The 20,533-nt window shown below is 41.7% G+C and overlaps 1 protein-coding gene and 1 non-coding gene across 2 annotated transcripts in view; both read left to right on the top strand.

Annotated features, from left to right (window-relative positions):
• Positions 1-20,533, top strand: part of shot (dystonin-like protein short stop) — a 695,338-nt gene that overhangs the window by 139,536 nt on the left and 535,269 nt on the right. The window lies entirely within an intron of this gene.
• LOC136876606 (U6 spliceosomal RNA) lies at positions 17,249-17,351 on the top strand. Its single transcript, XR_010860636.2, has one exon. It is a non-coding gene; the product is annotated as a U6 spliceosomal RNA (small nuclear RNA).

Below are 20,533 nucleotides of genomic sequence, written 5' to 3' on the forward strand. Positions count from 1 at the left end.
AAAAGTCGTCTCTCTCAAATTTGGTAAAACTCTAGTCCATAGAAAAAGGACTCAGGTCAGTTGTTTTAAGGCCATTGGTTTCCTAACCGTTGCTCTCTTGTTGCTGATTAAGAGAATGTTTATCGAGCGAGTGGCTACGAGATATGGGTCACCTAGTTGTCAGTTTACATTCGGGAGATAGTGGGTTCAAGCCCCACTGTCAGCAGCCCTGAAGATGATTTTTCGTAGCTTCCCATCTTCACACTAGACAAATACTGGGGACTGTACCGGTACGTTAATTAAGTCCACGGTCGCTTCCTTCCCAGTCCTAGCCCATCGTCGCCATAAGACCTATATGTGTCGGTGTGAGGTAAAGTAAAAAATAAACTTGTTGTAATTGTCTTTATCAACTACTTGGTTCAAGCAACTTTCTGTGATCGTATGAGTGTTCTGTAGACCATGAACTTAGACAAATGAAATTTCCTGATGCAGTCCATGACGAATGTCAACAAGCAAGTACTGGTAAGTAGTGTGAGGAGGGAATACTGAATCTGACAAAAATATACATAACGTATACTGAATGTGCTGAAAGGGCATACAAATTTAAAAGTAACTAATAACATTGGAAATTTTTTATCTTTTCTTTAAAAAGATTTGCAACTTCAGAAATGTTCAAAAGTGTTCATTTATTTCTGGATGCAAACCTTCAGCTTTAAAGTAGAAAAAGAAGAGGTTGATATATCAAATATTTCTTAACATATTAAAAAAGATAGAGTTAACTTTCAGGTAAAATGGTTTGGTAATTTCTACGGAAATATGCAGGATCTTCTGACATTTTTGAGAGTTATTAAAGGATTAACACATTTTGTCTACTGTGTGTCTAATAAAGCGCTCCGAACACAATCTTCTGCATCATGAATCAGAGATGTAAGACTTGAATGTGACTTTATAGACACATTTAAAATACACATTGAAAATTCGAATCTTTTTCTTATTTATTTATTTGTACTGTGTGTGGAGTCACATGACACCTTTCAGAATTTTCAGTGCCCTGAGGAAATTGAAGAAAATACCGTTACCTTTAGGTGTCATTTGGAAAATGCTGGTAAATGTTCCTGTCTGTTGAGTGCCTGTATTAGTCACATGTGGGCCGCGAGAACAAAGCAGAGAGATCAGGGAACTCCATGATTGGTTTACTTGGGCCAAGTCACGTTTGTATTCATACTTGATCTAGAAAGTGGGATGAGAAACTCGCCGCGGATGAGGATACTATTAGCCTTAGATAATCTCCTTCTTCCGTATTTCCGCCTCATTCCACATGACCCAAAGCAAACAGATGGTTCAGTTCATATGTATTTCCGATGTAGTTATCAATCTTACTGTTTTTGCTACCATCCTGGCCGAGTGATCAGGGTGGAAAGTAAAATTGTGAGATATATTTGAAAAATCTTGTGCAGTCCTTTCTGTTAATACAGTTAATTTATTATTATTATTATTATTATTATTATTATTATTATTATTATTATTAATTGGAATGTAGCCTCATTTAAACTTATATCTGAACTTATTTTAAATGACATTTTAATCAGCATAACAACCTACGTGTTCTTGAAGGCGCTTGGTTTGTCGACTCGAAAACTCATTTTTGGAATACTGGTAGTGGCGAATTTCGGTGAAATAATCCATTTCCTTCTAAGACACATAACAACACTGATGTCGGATGGCTGTTAAACATAGCTCAAAAAAGAGAAAAGAAAGCGAAGCAACTGTAAGAACAATACGCCGTAAGATCCTCCAATGAACTCCGAAAATATTTAAAGTAGAACCACCAAAGTGATCGTTGTATAAAGGGGTAAAATAACAGTTATGGATGTTACGATCAGCATTTTCCGACAAGGTTTCATGTTTCTTCCTTCAGTCAGTTATATATCCGAGCCAGTTTAATGAGTGAGCCGTATTTTTCTTGGAGCAACTTATTGCTTTGCTATATTTCTGTTCCAACGTGACACGGAACGACACTCGTATGTGAAGCCTTAGCGCAACTCGAATGAATTGTTGAGGTTTCCTTATTTGTTATGTATAATCTAGCTCACTTAGAAGTACAGGTTCCTTGTTCATAATTTAATATAATCGGTAAATTAAAGTAATACATTAAAATCAGATAGTACCATAGTGGACATGATTTGGTTTATGCTCATACTGTGTAGTACAAAAATAATCTCTGCGACCGTACAATAAATACATAAATAATAAATAAATAAATAAATAAGTATTGGCTGGCAGGAAGATACATTTCCAATTGAATATAATTCCGAAATGAAATGAAAATAGTCACGATTGAAGTTAATAACTCTGGTACTCAAAACCTTTTTACCTTGCATTTTGCGACATGCCATCACTAAGGAAAGGATTTTTAACCACTAATAAGTTAGACTGCAAACGTATTTGAACAAGTCCCAAGTATAATCTAGCCGCTCTACTCGGCCACGAACCTACTACGCTGGCGAAGCAGGGGGAGAGGTGATACTCTCACGTGGCGCGTCCCAGGTGGCGGATAGGGGGGTCCTAACCGGCTTGCCGGCGGACTTGAGGGAAATAAAATACCTCTCGCGGACCAAACACACAACCCCTTTTGCGGGGGCGGGGGCGCAGGTGAAGAATACACCCACGGTATACCCTGCCTATAGTAAGAGGCGACTAAAAGGGGCAACCAAGGGATGATCAAATTAGAATCATGATACTACTTGTAATTAGTACCACCACACAGAGAACATCATGGGTCGCTTTTACTTGCGCGTAGTACCACTATGTTAGGTACACAATAGGTTTGTGATTAGTAGCGGCAGTGTGTACTCAGGATGCATTTTACAGTATCTGTGATTCGTACCGCTATATGAGCGACACCATGGTTCTGCCTTGCCTATGATTAGTACCCACTATGTGAGGAACACCACGGGATAGTGCGAGTCCCTGTGGTTAGTCCACTTACGTGAAGAACATCATAGGTTTGCATTGCCTGTAAATAGCGACACAATGTGCGATCCACCATAGGTCTGTGTTACATGTGCGCATTACATTACCTGCGAGTAGTACCATAATGTGGAATACCGTGAGTCTACGCTACTTTGATCAGTACCGCAACATGACAAATACCATGGTTCTACTTTCCTAGCGATAAGTACCATTATGAGGGGCCGATGACCTGCATTTTGGACCCGATTGGACTACTAGCATCATCGATTCAGTAGTGTGCTTTAGAAGCAGTCCCTCGTTTCTGGGAATGTGGGGCATTGCGGGTCGGATCCACTGATTATTTTAACTTCACATCCATCCATTCATTCTTCGTCGTCATGTTTTGAATTCTGGTCAGTGGAAGATTATGGATTTTTAATTGTCCTTACATTTCGTCTCATTTCGTGCCATTAGGGGCCGATGACCTAGATGTTAGGCCCCTTTAAACAAGCATCATCATCAGTTTATGTCGGTCAGTTGCATACATTTTAGGGGTTCTGATAGTTTAGGTCGGTAATATTTATGCAAATCTCAATGCAGGACCATTGTGCGGGTAGAAACTTGCTCCTTGGTTAAATACTTTTGCATTCTAACATTCTTTAAAATTTTATTATTTGGCATTCGGCAAGTAGCCATGCAGCCAGCAAAACCATTATGCACAAATGCATAAAGGACATACCATATATAAAAGAACACTAGTCTATATCTAAACAATACAAGCAACAGATGAAATATCTCTACACAAAAGAAATACAACGCATTTTATTCACTTCACGACACACGCAAAAGAACCTTCAGAGATAAATGTCTCATTCAGATCTTCAGATAGTCATATGTGAAAATTGGGCAAGTGCTAGGTAAATGTTGGTATCAGATCTTCTTAGTAAACATATTACACTGATAGGAAAAGGGGCACGAATAAGGGCCAGTGTGTCATATAAAACACATTGTGCCTGTCGATATTTATTGCAGCCGAGAATGATGTGGTTAAGATCGGCAATTTCCTCTTGGTCCTTGTCGCACAAAGGAGAATCCACTACTCTAATTCGATGAAGGTGGTTTGGGTAGCAGCTGTGAGCCGTGACCGAGATGGATGCGTATGATGGACGTAAGGTGGCGCCTGTTAAGACATAATTTGTCAAACCAGGATCTTGTAGGAATGTGAGGCTGATGAGCAGCGTAGTGTCGTCCTTTAATCTCCGTTGTGTTCCAGTTATTCGACCAGTCATTCCGAGATTTGCTGCGCAGTAATGGTATGAGGTCCGTACTGTATATGGAATCGCCATAGCTTTATAGGTTCAATCTATGGAGCTCGATAACTGCAGTCACTTAATTGCGGCCAGTATCCAGTATTCGGGCGATAGTGGGTTCGAACCCCACTGTCGGCAGCCCTGAAGATGGTTTTCCGTGGTTTCCCATTTTCACACCAGGCAAATGCTGGGCTGTATCTAATTAAGGCCACGACCGCTTCCTTCCCACTCCTAGCTCCTTCCTATCCCATTGTCGCCATAAGACCTGTCTGTGTCGGTGCAACGCAAAGCAACTTGCAAAAAAAAAAAAAAAAAAAAAAAAAAGTTCCTTTTAAGAAGCTCTGCTTTGATAGTTGACCAACTATTTCGTTATGCTCTATGCTAGCGTGTCCTTTCAGCCAAAGGAAATTTATGTCCATGTCAAAAAGGCAGTGATTACATTTTACGGTCCACTGAGGGTGTTGTAGTAGCTGTAGAACGCTTCCTTGTGTATGCTTTTTTTATTCTAACGTATTCATACCTAAAAATTCTTTCCTAGCCATCGAAAATTCCTACAAAATAATACATTTTATTATCTTTCGAGGAATAGTGCGTATTTGGTGTCCTTTCAGAAATCTAAATTTAATTTTAAAATGAGGAAATTGTTTAGATTGAAACGGATTAAATCATTCTCATTCCCATCAGGTACCGTACATTGACCCGGCATCTATTTCTGTCATTAACATTTGTCATATGCATATACTGTAATTCTAGGCTTACATTAGTTTATAGCAATCATCTATATTGTAAAGATAATATCCAACTCCTTGGGTGAATGGTCAGCGTCAAGGCCTTCGGTTCAGAGAGACCCGGGTTAGATTCCCAGCCGGGTCGTAGATTTTATCTGCGTCTGGTTAATTCCCATGATTCGGGGACTGGGTGTTCGCATTTCTCCCAATGTATTCATTTTCATATAGACTTCACACATGGCACTACAAAATACTCTGTGGGGGATACGGAAATAGGAACATTTGCCACATTTTATTTTTACACTTTTTAAAATGAAAATTGTAGGGTATAATATCGAGTTCGGGGCCCGCTGTCTTTTTCAAACAATAAAAGTAACGTTGTAATATTAAAACGAGAGAAAATGACTGCACACCCTTCCTCTTTCTAATCACTTCACTTCTCACCCTTCACGCCCTGTTCGTGTATTTTACGTCAGTAAATTCCAGCTGCGAGTTTTCTTCTTCCCTTTTAACGTACGGTACATCTGCACCCAGGTTGGGGTAGGGCTGGGACTTTGTATACATCGGTCCTTTATAAACACTGATGTCGATGGATATTATCCATGGACTTCGCAGAAGTGTTTGAATCCCATAGCGGACCAGCCTTGAAGTGTATCATTTTAATTGCTGCCAAGTGGTTTGATGATGCCGCAGTCAAAGTTTACAGTACTTTATGTCCGCTTCCTTCCCAGTTCTGTGTCGAAATTACAGTGGTGTTTTTTTTTTCTTTTTTTTTTTTTTTCTGATGTGGACGTCGCAGAAGCTCAGTTTGTTAAATAGTATTCTACAGTAAATATATGAAACTAACAACCACTGTGCCTGTAACCCCAAACTGCATCAGTAACTCCTTGCGTCTGATTTTAAACGGTATATGTATCAGTATATTAAGCTTTTTTTTTTTTTTTTTTTTACATATTTTTCCATCATGTGCTGGTGATTATTATTTTAAAACGAAGTACACTAATGAGTTTGAAGGTGAAAGGTATCGGTAAAAGACGTTACAAAGCCAATACCTCAGGATTAGAAAATAAGAGTTCACCGAGGGGGTTGTATTGGAAGGATGAAAGTTCGGAGCTTGTCACGGGTTAGTGGAAGTATACGAAACTCAGTTAGTGATCACCAAAATTGATATTCTCGCGATGAAAGCACATAGGAAGCCTCTAGTCATGTCAGTACGGGCAATGTATACCGTAGTTGCATTTTTTGCCCACATTCGCGGTTGTGATTTTTTTTCCCAGTAAGGTGGGGAGCGTGATTTACGCAGTGATTCAACTTGTAGCATTCTAGCCTAAGAAGACCGAAGTTAAAATACCGATTACTGCGGGTCATGGTGTGGGTTAGATGGCGCCAGGAAGGATATATGCGGATTTAAGCCGCTAGTCAGAGCCCAAAATGAGTCAGGCTGGCTCCTACGACCCGAAAAATAACCGAAAGCTGAAGCTCCGCTGCATTTAGCTTTCATTACAACTAAAACGGCAATGCAAGAATACATCAGTAGCGAGTGTATAGTTTTATAAATGAGTACACGAGTTGAAAATTGGAAACGTAGACACTTCAGAAATGTGACTGCGATCTGATAGCCCGATAATACCAATTTTCCATTAATGACGGCAGTGGAAGCGAATACAAGTTCACAGAAGGAATTAAAGAACTTTGTGGAAAGAGGACTTAATTCGCTCTTACATCTATGAATGATGCGCTGTCTTAGATTGCAGGCCTCCATTCTCAAGTCCTTTGATTTTGTTTTGGCCTGCTGATAATAATAATAATAATAATAATAATAATAATAATAATAATAATAATATTTCAAGCGGCTATTATTAGCCTGGTGAAGCCCTAGTAAAGCACTCTTCAGTGAGGGTGGACGGTGTCTGCCGCTTAAAGTAAACTACTTGTTACTGCGATGGAGGGTAGTGTGTATGTGGTGAACGAGTTTGCAGAAATGTTTGGGACATAACAAAGATCCAGTCCCTGAGCCAGATGATTTAACCGTTCAAGATTAAAATTCTACAACCTGGTCGAGAATCGAACCCGGAACCCGACGACCGAAATGTTTGACCAGAGATCTTTTAATGGCGGCATCGTATGACATGGAGTGCCAATTTAACTTTTTTTTTCGCCTTTCAAAAATGCGGCTACATCTGCTAGATTTGAATCCGCGTTCTTCGAATCTAGGGCACTCGTTCCTTCCCTTCTGAGTAGAAGAAAAGCCGATCCAAGTGTGGATTTTCAGTTCGTCGTACAGGGCTAATTGATGAGGGTGAACGTGGACAGGTGTGAAGTATTCTCGAATTGTCAAGAGAGCTGTGATTGTGAAATGACATCTGCTATTTACGGGAGTGTCACTAGAACTTCTGAGCACCACACCTCGTGACGTCATTGCTAGTTCACCGCCTACTGCTGTGTTGGGAGAAAGTAGTTGGGTCGCAGCTCATCGCTGCTGGATCAACACGTACTGTGCGCAGTAGTGAGCTATTGCAACAATAAACCTTTATGGTAAGCTATTCTGCGTGTACGATGTAAGAGAGTGCTCATTGAAGACGCGAAAGACCGCACAATGTAAACACATTTCGCAGTTTGGACCACTTGACGGCAAGTGGCCAATGGCAGGCAGCTCTTCGGTCCGTCAAAGCCTTTGATTGGTCTTTGGCAGGAATTAAAATAACACTTTTCAAACCTATTTGACTGAGTAAACTAATTGGTTAGGGGCTTGCCTCAAGGTTGTTGGATTTCCTGACCTATTTACTTTAAATGTGCTTTATAAGTTAAAAAGGCAAAGGTCAGTAGATTTTCAATTTCTGGCACTTCAGCAGCATCTGTTAAACGTACCTACACACTGTCCAGTTTTAATAAAATAAAATGCAGAAAAGCCGCGAGCTGGGGAGAGAGAGAAAAAGAAAATTGAACGTATGCGGTACTGGGCAACAACAACAAAACCGGAAGAGCACGAAAAACTGTTGAAATGACGTGGTCCTTAGTTGCCCAAAACATATGCCGGCGCATGATAGCCTAGTGGCAAAACTAGCTTCTAAAACGGCGACCTCGGTTCGAATCCCAACCAATCTACTAATGTAGGATTCTTGAAGTAAAAAGTCATGTCCCTCTGGTTCGGATTCTACGTGACACAGGAGGTCCATTCACTCTATTAAATGCCACTTACCTCAGCTAGGGTCAACCTGCTCTCATGGTAATAGATCTACATCAAACCGCCTTCACCATTGAGGTCGGATTTGCCGAATGTTTGATCAAGGTAGTTGTTGGTGGGGGGAACTAGTTCTCTTTTCTTTCTAGGGGCACCCACTATCTTATGAAATCAAGCTTAAGAGCTACATGGCCTGAACCACGTAGCGAACCTGCTCGATTGATATATTACTATATTCTGTCTAAGGTTTTATCGTTGGACTAACCTCTTTGGGCTTCCGTCGACGGTGGTATTGAGATGGTAGCGCTTAAGGCCTTAATAAAATACTCCAACCATTTTCCGGAGATGAAAGTGGGAGACAACCGATAACAACTTCAGGGCTGCCGACAGTGCGGTTTGAACCCACTATCTTATGAAATCAAGCTTAAGAGCTACGTGACCCGTATCACGTAGCGAACCTGCTCTTATTCTGCGCTACTAGTTACTAGAGACGGGCTTAAAGTATATATGTGTACCGAGCTCGATAGCTGCAGTCGCCTAAGTGCGGCCAGTATCCAGTATTCGGGAGATAGTAGGTTCGAACCCCACTGTCGGCAGCCCTGAAGATGGTTTTCCGTGGTTTCCCATTTTCACACCAGGCAAATGCTGGGGCTGTATCTTAATTAAGGCCACGGCCGCTTCCTTCCAACTCCCAGCCCTTTCCTGTCCCACCGTCGTCATGAGACCTATCTGTCTCGGTGCGGCGTAAAGCAACTAGCAATATATATATATGTGTGTGTGTGTGTGTGTGTGTGTGTGTGTGTGTTGGGTATTCAGCCTGAAGGCTGGTTTGATCCCCTACAGCTCCACCAACAGCTGTCATAGATAGCCTATGTGTCACTGAAGAGGCATACTAGGAAAATGAGGAGTGAGGTAGTTCCCCGTTGCTTTCCTCACCGAGTCAGAAGTTACTATTACATATCAGTCCGCCAAGCCCACTGAAATGCATGCACCAGCCGACCCTATGAGCGATATTTTCACATCATTGATAACAGGGACTGGCTGCATAAGGAACGGTATTACTAGAATCGCTCATACCTCGGTCACTTTCATATCGTCAAAGCCAAGGATGAGACTGAGACAGGTCAATGAAAGTAACACATTTATTCTAGCCCATACCAGAAGACATAGTGCACCGTAAACACTACATCATGCCAGCAAAGGCGTGCTTAAAGTGTAAAAAGTGATAAATGCTCATCTATGAATGCTCTCATAAAAGTATACTCTGCTAATTACGAGGTGACGCGTCGTCAGCGCGTCGAATTGTCTCGGTCGTTATTCTTGTCTTTCTAGACTGGAACTGTTGTATTAGCGTCAGGCAGCTCCTCAGTTGTTCTCACGTACATTGAGTGGACCTCGAAGAACCTCTCAGATTCAGGTACGAAATCCCTGACCTGGTCGGGAATCGAGGCAAGCTCGCTTTCCCTAGACTGCAGGACCGGCTATCTACTGTCATAATCAGGGGTTTTCTGCTGCCAAAACCGTCTGGAATGCGTTCCGGTACAATTTTAACTGATCGTTAAAAAGATATGTGTGTTTTCAACCCTTAAGGAAGGGGCATTGAGAATAAGGAACGAACTCTATATGATGGTATGTGATGAGCGCAATCTGAAAACTACTGTAGGCTATTGTGAAAATTAGAGCATTTAAATTATTTCAAACCTTTGCATTCATATCGAATATTCTATTTTCATTTCATATGTACAGAATATTCAATTGTCAAAAGTAAAAAGAATGAGAGCTTCAAAAGCCTGGTATATTTTGATTTCTTGTGTTGCTGAAATGACATTAGTAGAGTTCCAGTAAACTCATATTTAAACAAAAAAGACCCTGGTGATGATAATTTCAAAATAATTCATATATTTACGCTATTTATTGCCTTTTAAGTCGCGACGCATTGCCCTTGAAGTCACTGAAATCTCTCATTGACTTAAGAGTGCTTGAATGCTGGACACTGATTTTACACATTCCTTCTTCATCTACTGTAATCTTATCGTGGTAGGACTGTTCACCGCCTGTTAGGTCGATGCCAGCTTTGTTTGACGGGACCAGTAACTAGCACTACTTACAAGGCTTGACAATTGTTGAGCAATTTGTAACCACAGGGTTATCAGGAGAAGTTAATTTAATTCGATAGCAGTCCTGTTGATGTGAAAGCCCTTGCCATATGCCCCACTTGTATATTTATGTTATCTTCCTGTGCGACTTTCTACCTGATAAATACATTCATGACAACAGCCTTCACTATCGTCAGGTAAATTGTTGCATTTTCTACAACTTTTGTTATTTAGCACACTGTTTATGGTTAGAACTAATATTTCTGGATATATTTGGAAGTTTGTGAACATGCACCTCGTAAAGTGAAAAACGCGTCAAACATAAAAGATCAGATATTGCATTTTTCACTACATTCATTATGTATAGTTCTAGGCTAAAGCTAAAATTAACGGGGAAATGTTACATTTATTATTTTGTCACCGCTATTTTTGTTACGCCACTCCATACTAGTATAGTCTCTTGCACTACCCGGCTGTCCCCGACTTAAAAACTATTTTCGTTCTGTTTTCCAGTTTCCCCGTGATGCCATAAGAAACAAACTTACAAATAAATAGATAGACAAAAGTTATAAACTACCTCCTTTGGACTTTTGTCTACCCAATCTGAAATGATAAAACCGAAGTAGAGAGACAAAATGTAAAATTTTATTTTGTAGATATGAAGACACATGGCAAGAGAGTGGTTCGAATGACGTGTCACCAATCCTTGACTTGGTTTTCCATATTTCGGCTCCAATCACATGCGCGAGTGGTCCTGATCTCAAGACACAGCTGCTGCTTTCGCGATCCTAGTCCAGCTTACCTGCAAGACACGCCACAAGGACGGTATCATAGAAACATATACTGCCACTAACTTGCAGGTTTCGTGAATATTGATCGTGTGATCATTGACCAGGATACCTTCGTAGAATTTGAACCGCCGGGATGTGACTTCCTATTTCAAAAGTGCTCACGTGCATTAACAATAATTTCGTGTGGCTATTTCCAGCCGAGTGCAGCCTTTGTAAGGCAGACCCTCCGATGAGAGTGGGCGGCATCTGCCATGTGTAGGTAACTGCGTGTTATTGTGGTGGAGGTTAGTGTTGTGTGTGGTGTGTGAGTTTCAGGGATGTTGGGGACAGCACAAACACCCAGCCCCCGGGCCATTGGAATTAACCAATGAAGGTTAAAATCCCCGACCCGGCCGGAAATCGAACCCGGGACCCTCTGAACCGAAGACCAGTACGCTGACCATTCAGCCAACGAGTCGGACCTCACGTGCATTGATTGGCTGGGATTCAAACCACGGCTTTCTTGGTGAAAAGCTAATGATTGCTCCTGAACACATTCAGGGCTCGGAATTCTTCCGTCATCATCTTTATTGTTTCACAATAAAGAAAGCAAGCAAGCTTGTAGGTTTACGTGATTATCCGATATCGTGATCTAGCTATGGGAATTCTAGTGTTACGTGGAATCTGAACCATAGGGACGAGGATTTTTCATTTCAAACATCCCACATGCATGGCCCGGGATTCGAGCCGCGACCGAATTGGTGAGAAGCCACTGACTATACCACTCCGCTGTCACGCGCCCGCATTTCACATTAGAATTAAACTGACGTGAGCAGTCGTCGTCGTCGTCTAACGTCGCTCATCAAAAGTCGTTTAGATTTATACTAATATTGGAGCCTTGGACTATCCGTAATATCCAGAATGTCCTCTGCTCTGTCGGGAAGTAGTGGGCGATCCATTGTATTTTTATCGCTGTTTGAGTTGGTGAGAACATCGCTACGAACGACTCTTGTGTTCTTGAGACAAATCTCAGAGTAAACGTAACTGCTGGGCGCGACTCTCGTGACTGTGTCAATGCCCTTTCATCCTCGCAGAAGATCCGGCTTCGCGTTTCGGGGTAGCTCGTTGCTAATTTACAAAGGTTCATTGTTAAGATTTTGTTGCTAGACCTTCGTGTTATATGAGCTCCAGCGACACTTAACTTATTACCAAAGGAGGAAAAATGTGCAGTACTAACTAACCCCGTGGCACTACAACCCATGAAGGGCCTTGGCCTACTAAGTGACCGCTGCTTACCCCGAAGGCCTGCAGATTATGAGGTGTCGTATGGTCAGCACGACGAATCCTCTCGGCCGTTATTCTTGGCTTTCTAGACCGGGGCCGCTATTTCATAGTCAGATAGCTCCACAAATCTAATCTCGTACGCTGAGTGGACCTCAAATCAGCCCTCAGATCCAGGTAAAAATCACTTGCAGTACTGCTTTCATAAAAATGATTTTACATCCCACTTAAAGTTTTTCTGTTTTCGAGAAGCCGTGGAGCCGGAATTTTCTATCGGAGGAGTTTTTAACTTGTTGGTAAATCTACCAACACGAGCTGGCATATTTGAGCTTCAGATATCGTCAGACTGAACCGTGATCGAACCCGCGACTTGGATTAGGAAGGCCAGTTCTCTACTGTCTGAACCACCCAGCACGGATAGAAAGAAAAAAAGAAAAGAGAGCGTGTATTTACTCGTATTGAGGGTAGGAATTGGGAAAATTTCAGTGTTGGAGGTTACAATATCTTCCTTCCGTCAAGCCTAGAAAAAGGAATGAGAGATTGTTTGCCGTACCTGACAACATTTCTGTCAGTTTCTGCTGGTAAGTTACGCCATTAACTTACCTTGACGACATTCCATTACATGACAGATTCTGAGATTTGTTGACAATAAGGGGTAGAACAGAGCAGTACAATGGCAATATGTGATGAAATTTCTATGACAAAAAATTGCAATCTTCTTTTTCTTATGGTTTCAGTTATGTTTTCTATGTTCCTGTATATTTCATCATTAGATCTTCATTTCCATACTTCTGTTATTTTCACAGGGCCTAAGATTTTTCTCATGATTCTCCTTTCTAGTACCTCAAGTTTATCTAATCTGTAGTTAAGTACCAGGCATTCACTTCTGCATATAGGCATTCCGGTTTCACCACTGTAGTGTAGTGCCTTATTTTAAGATTTTTAGATAAACACTTTATTATTATTATTATTATTATTATTATTATTATTATTATTATTATTATTATTATTATTATTATTATTATTATTATTATTATTTCACTTACGTGGACCAGTCTCATTATTTAATACTTGCAGGTCCACCTCGTTGGATTGCCTATTGTATTGGAACTTGTATAGTGGCGAGGGGTTGTAGTGATTTGCATACTATGAAGTAATGGTGGTGCAGTAGTTTTCTCTGAAGGCTTCCTGAGGTGTTAATCAAGAAGAGCTCCTCTCCCCTTGTAAAACGATGGCAGTTCGTTTTATACCTTCACGCTTTTGTGTATTGAGCTTCATGGCGCCTCCGGGATTTCTCCGCCAGCCAGTTTTCTGCGACGAAGAAGTACTGTCATGACTGCTAATGACCAAGAGTGGCTATTCCTTATTAATTTTCTCGGCGTTGTTAAATTATCAAAGTAAATATAGTTTCAATAATAATTGCTGTCTTTACTGCCAAGGTTTACGTTCGTCATTTATTATTTGGTTTGTCCTTTTTCTGTAATGATGGTCCCTAGTGTTGTTACTTCAGGATTGAATTAACCGTAAATTACTAACCCTGCTGTCCGGCTCCATGGCTAAATGGTTAGCATGCTGAACTTTGGTCACATGGGTCCCGGGTTCGATTCCCGGCAGGGTCGGGAATTTTAACCAAAAATTGGTTAATTCCCCTGGCACGGGGACTGGGTGTATGCGTCGTCTTTATCATAATTATTATCCCGACGCGCAGGTCGCCTACGGGAGTCAAATCAAAAGACCTGCACCTGGCGAGCTGGACACATCCCGGCACTAAAAGCCATACGCCATTTCATTTACTAACTCTGCAATTATCCATCTATGTAAAGCTCCTGAGGTGTTGTGTACTGTCCCAGTTTTAACGAAGATTTGCGAATAAGAGTACATTTCTTATTGAATTTGTGCCGTATTTATTATGGTTCAGCTTTGGTGAAACAAATCTATGACTTTTTCATTATTCCTTTCCCCCATGTAGTTGATGAATTCTCAGTCTAAATAATTTATATGACCACTGCTAAGTTCGAATCCCGGTGGATAGAGGTTTAGTATTTTCGCTTAAAAAAATTATATCAGGAGGGACATCCAGTCAAAAATCCAAAATGAGAGGCAGGTGCCCCAGTGACCTCGGAAATACCTGGGATAACCTGAAATACGTTCATTTGGCTTGCTATACTGGATTTATTTTTATTTTGTGTCAGAGTACTCGTATATTTATTAAACAAAAATCTTATAAAAGCCAAAATCCTCCATAATTGTCGCTATATAAATATTACGATTGTTACAAAAACTACCCTGTCGCTATTAAGGTAATTTTGTCGTCTAACGATAACGACAATCCTCTAGCTTTAGCGACGTCGCTGGAGTCAGCAGCACAGCCCAGAGAATTCGTTGTGGTGGAAGTGATTAAGATATATCCCGAATAACCCATATGCCTCATATTTATGACTTCTTTGCTATATGTAATGAAATTGCGCGGCGCCCTGCCAAACTTAAGATTTTGAAACTACTAAGAGGATTCGATAACAAGTAGTTTGTAACTTCCTCTAAAAGTGGTGGATTTAGTCATTGTTTTGCATCGTAGGTAACTTCCTAGTTATCTATTTCTGTGGGCCTTTATTCCTTATAACAGTGTAGCAGCTGTGTAATCCAGCGCCAGCTGTTCACAGATGTGCTGTATGAGTGGGCACCACCTGAGGAGCTGTCTGATGCGAAAGGTAGGGAACGTAGTTGCAGAAGCCAAACCATGTGGCTGAGAATGTCGTTATACGAACCACTCTCCTCTATCTGCAGGCCATCGAACTGGACAGCGGTCGTTTTGGCTCGCTGAGGCCCAAAATGGGCTCTGCGTGCGCCACGGGATGTAAGCATGTTTGTTACTTTGATTCTTGAATCGTCAGCCTGAAGGCTGGTTGGACTCCCAACAGCCTCACCATAAGCATAGAGGAGGCGTGCTAGGAAATCAGGATTGAGGTAGTTTCCTCTTGCTCTGTTCACCTTGCCAGAATGTGCTATTACATACCAGTTTGCCAAGCCGACTGAAACGCTTACACCAACGGGCGCTGTGAGCGATGCCTTCGCACCACCAGTAACAAGAACTGGCTGCACAGGAACAGTGTTACTAGCATCACTCGTATCTCAGTCGCTTTCACGTATTTAAAGCCAGGGATGAATCTGAGAATGTTGTAGGAAAGAAAACTTTCTAGGCCATACGTGGATGGATTTGGTCTTAAAATTATATTATTATTTTACACTCTACGAAACTAACACCCTTAGTCTATTTATACAATTCCATGTCACACGAATCAGTCTAAGTAAACAAATCTCCTAAATGTACATTTATGTCGTGTGTGAGTTTGTTTTCCTCCTTGTTTGTAGACAGCATGTGTCGTTCCCAAGAATGGAGGGTAGCTAACTATCCATGGTCTTATATGTCTTCGTACACCATACATTTTTCCATCAAGAGACCATTACCATTTCCCATTTCAAGGATATCTCACTGTGTTCTAATGCGGATTAATCTGCCTACTTGGAAGTTAACTGAAGATTTGCTTCGTGGAAGTAACTCCCTATTCTGCAAATCTCTACCCACATATAGACTCCTTTTCAAATCCAGTACTCCTTACTTACGGGATGTGAAGAGAAAACGTCATTATTATTGTCAAGGTCCGACTGAACAGACGTACCTTCCCCCTGCTACTACATGCAACCAATACCACGGCCAACTTTCATTTTATCACACCTCTTTACTTAGTAGGAGGAATTACAGGAACACGGTAGTCCAGTTTATTGAAAAAGTGTGTGGGATTAAGTCCAGATGTTGGTCGTTTCTTTCGGAGAGCGTGTGTTGATTCGCCACTCTTCGACACATTACAGGCCTATGAAGAAGGCAACTCCAAACATTATTTTTAAAATGCCTCGATTCTAAACTAGACGAATTATGTAATAACAACAAACTATTAATTTGATATTTTGTCGACGTATAAGAGGCTCATTAATGGAGAGGAAAACACACTCCAAATCCAGTTCGTGTGTTTTCCACTATTAAAGAAAAATAATTTAAATTATTTTTTCTTTCTTATAAGCTCAGTGGATTGTAAAAGATTTGCCTTCGTAGACACTTGAAGTGAGAGGAGAGTAAATTTCTTAATTTCTCCTCTCTTCGATAAGAATTTATCAAAATATCTGGAAGTTAAACCTTAGCCTCGAAAGTTAGGTCCACGCACTGTGAAGGTACATCTTCCCGGAGTTAGTTCGCGAAATGTTTTGTGGGGGGGAGGGGGAGGTGGATGTTTACTAGTCGAAGCGGTAAAGGCACGCTCGGTTCACCGGGAAGGACATTGGTTCTGGAAGTTTAAAAAGTAAGATACGAGACTTCGACTACCATGACCCTCAGGTTTTCTCAGCCTGCACGAGTAATGACTACTAGTTTCATTCAAACAAACCCGATGGCGCAACAGTCCCGAAGGGTCTTGGCCTACCAAGCGACCGATGCTCAGCCCGAAGACCTGCAGATAAAGAGATGTCGTGTGGTCAGCACGACGAATCCTCACGGCCGTTAATCTTGGCTCTCTAGACTGGGGCCAAAATCTCACTGTCAGATAGCCCTCCATTGTAATCAGTATTCACGTAGGCTGAGTGGACCATGAACCAGCCCACAGATCCACGTAAACATTCCTGGCCTGGCCGGAAATCGCTACCCCTACACCGCGGGTCGGCGGTACATACACTAAAATTGGAACGGCCGGGCTGAGTGGTTCAGACGGTTGAGGCGCTGGCCTTCTGACCCCAACTTGGCAGGTTCGATCCTGGTTCAGTCCGGTGGTATTTGAAGGTGCTCAAATACGACAGCCTCGTGTTGGTAGATTTGCTGGCACGTACAAGAACTCCTGCGGGACTAAATTCCGGCACCTCGGCGTCTCCGAAAACCGTAAAAGAGTAGTTAGTGGGACGTGAAACAAATAAAATTATTATTATTATTAAAATTGGAACGATACAGAGTTAGATTAGCATGGCCCCTGCACAAGGGTGACACGCAAAATCGTGAAGCATTCTACGAGGTTCATTCCTGGGGATAAAGACGGCTGGACATGGCCTAACCTCTCTATCCCACATAGCGCTAGGGTTACGGATAATGAGAGTTTTTATCCTCCGCTCCTCCAGCGGATTTCATGACCTATTTGGAGATGGCTTTGCTTTATGATGGTGTGAAGTAGTCCTGAAGGAAAGGACACCTATCACAAACGATCTCCCGTGCCACTGAATCATTCAAAATCTGACGACGAACGTATTTAAAAGGAAATCTGTGCTTTCTACACGTCATTAAAATACTGTACAGTACACTTTTGGATATGCCATTTTTTTTTTCCATACTCTGAGAATAAGGTCTTTCTGTACGGATGAAAGGTTGGGTTGTTACCATATTTCATCTCGTGGGAGATACCTTGTTACGGCAGACTGTGTGAAGTGACGTAGACCTCACGGGGGCGATCCTACTCAGTGCTAAGTGGTTCTTCAACTCCACCACTCTTGACCATATATGAATGGTACGGACGGAATGGTACCTTGGACATTTAAATCGTGACTCCGTAAGAGTTTAAAAGGCTACTCCTCTCATCCCGATACGAGAATTGTTTTGAAACAAACAGTACTCTTCCTTTTTCTCAGCACACTGTGCTCGTTGACGAGGCTGAACGTGGACCTTTCTTGTACTGTGATTTTACCCTTCATCCATCTTACGGCATATGTCATAATTACTTCATATGTGATTTATAGAGATGGGAATTATAGGGACGAATAGGTTAGAATGCAAATGTATCTGAACAAGGCGCAAGTCTATGTTACCCGCATGACGGTTCTGCGGTGAGATTTGCATAAATATTATCGATCTGAACTATCGGAACCCCTAAACTTTATGCAACTCCCCAACATATCTGTAGAGCGGCTAGATTTCCCTTGCGCCTTGTTCAAATACGTTTGCATTCTAACCTATTCGTGCCTAAAATTCCCATCTCTAAACGGCTATCGGTGGATTTGCTGGCACGAAAGATAATTCCTGCGGGACAAAATTCTGGTACCTCGGCGTCTCCGCAAATCGTATAACTAGGCCTAGTTAGTAATACGTAAAACCTATACTACAACACTGTTATTAAGAACTTCAGAACTTCTCGAGCAAACGGAGTGAAATGGCGTTGATATATCCATCTCTCGGATAAGTTGTAGTGTACAATACCAACTCCTGTTTTCTTATCAGCTAATGACTTGTTATCATGTTAACTGACGTCCTGCTTTCATGAATTGCAACCACTTATTAGTACATCTTTATAATATTATATTGCAGTGTATGCTATAAGGTGCGCTCAATATATTTAACGTATTATAGATATTCCTACACTACTCTAAAGATAAACAGAAGCAGGTTTGGTATAGGAGTACATGCAAGGATGACCGTTGAGTCGGGTTGGTGGCTTTGCTGTGCAGTAGTTCCAGAGTTTGGTCGCTCAGAAGTAAGATTCCAACTCTCATGGTTAAATCTGTAAGAACAAGGTTCCACTACAACCTTTCATCTAAAATTCGCATGTAGAAAATTTAGTCCTGAATAGACAACCCAAAGGAAATGGACTGTTCATTTTTACTGGAAATCTCACCATTATTGTAATAATAATGGCTATAACAATGCGTACGTAATTTTGCGTTTGTTTTCTACGCGACTTGATTGTCGTCGAAAGGCCAGGATGGAGCGTAGAGCTGTTTTCTAACTACGTTACATATTTATATGTGGTAGCTCGACGAAGTTTGATCGGAAGTTTCTTCGAATACTGTTCTCTGAATACACACAGCAGGATGGGGGAAGTCTGTCATTTCTTTGCTCCTATAATTCATCTTTCCTGTCAGGAATTAATTCCGCAATCTTTACAATCGTGTGCTTTGAGACTGGTTTTCTCTTGTGCTGAGTAGTCTACTGTGAACCAGTGTGGTCGAATAGTCCTTACACACGACTCATCGACGCTCAGCTAAATGCTAGAATGCGTTTAATGTCTGGTATCATCCAGTCCACTCCCACATACTGGCTCCCAGTCCTGTCAGGTATAATGCCACCTGATTTAAGAAGAACAAATGGCCTTATTGGAGAGTATAAGATGATCTGTACGAACTTGCAACTACGGTACCTGTGTTAGAAGACCTTCCCGCACTCGAACTGCAGAGGCTCAAGGCACGTCATCCATCGTTACGTGATGGAGCCTAAAGGGTTACTACCAACTTTGACCCTTTGGAGGAATGGAGAGATCGCTCGACAGCTACCACAGACATTTCCCTGCACATCTTTTCTGGTGAGCAGATTCTCAGCGGACATTATCTATCGCGTAAGATGTGGACCACACTGAATCGAGTGAGGACAAAACATGGAAGATGCAAGGACTCCCTTTACAAGTGGAATTATACTTCATCGCCAAAATGTGACTGTGCAGCCCCCCCCCCCCCCCCCACAAACAGTACTCCGTATTGTGTGTGAGTGCAAGTTGCAGTGATATCCAATCTGCAACCAACATGTGAAGTTCAACAGTGGATCTGGTATCTGGACATTCAACTTGGGTACGATGCCCCAAGATTTATGTTTCTTGTTTATTTATGCATGCATACACTTTTAGATATATGTGTAACTTATCGCCATACGCTAAATAAAAAATCCGCTACCTTATGCGCATCAGGCGAAGTATCTAACCAACTGTGCTGTTCAATCGTCCCTTTGGTTTTGATAATCATGATTTATCATCTTTTTCACCTGACACCCTGTAAAACAATTATCATACCTTCGTTATGTACACGAAGGTGGTGTCATCACTTAATTCCACGTGTTTTCCTTCTGTTCTCTGCTCTCATCTTCATACATTTTTATCCTGTTGTTAGTCATGTCTCTCAAGGCTGTTCTCCACATTAATATTCCTCCCACTACAAGGTGGCCACGCATAGCCCGCCCGATTTAACATACACACGATGTCTTAATTCCGATTGTTTATTTACAGTGTGTCGGGCTTATCCGAGCTTTGTGCGACCTACTGGCAGGTACGATGCGTAATAAAGATTAATAGAAAGCTGACTGCCGATATCTTTTGGTCGTGGGCTGGGTGCTCACATCTCATCCTACGGCATTGTGCCCTCGTTTACATTACCCACGCCGTGGTGAGACTGTGTGGTTGGCTTTTGCGGGGGCAGGAACACTGTAGGTATTCTCTGGTGCTCGAGT

This window comes from Anabrus simplex, chromosome 6 (assembly GCF_040414725.1).
Source record: "Anabrus simplex isolate iqAnaSimp1 chromosome 6, ASM4041472v1, whole genome shotgun sequence".
Lineage (NCBI taxonomy): Eukaryota > Metazoa > Arthropoda > Insecta > Orthoptera > Tettigoniidae > Anabrus > Anabrus simplex.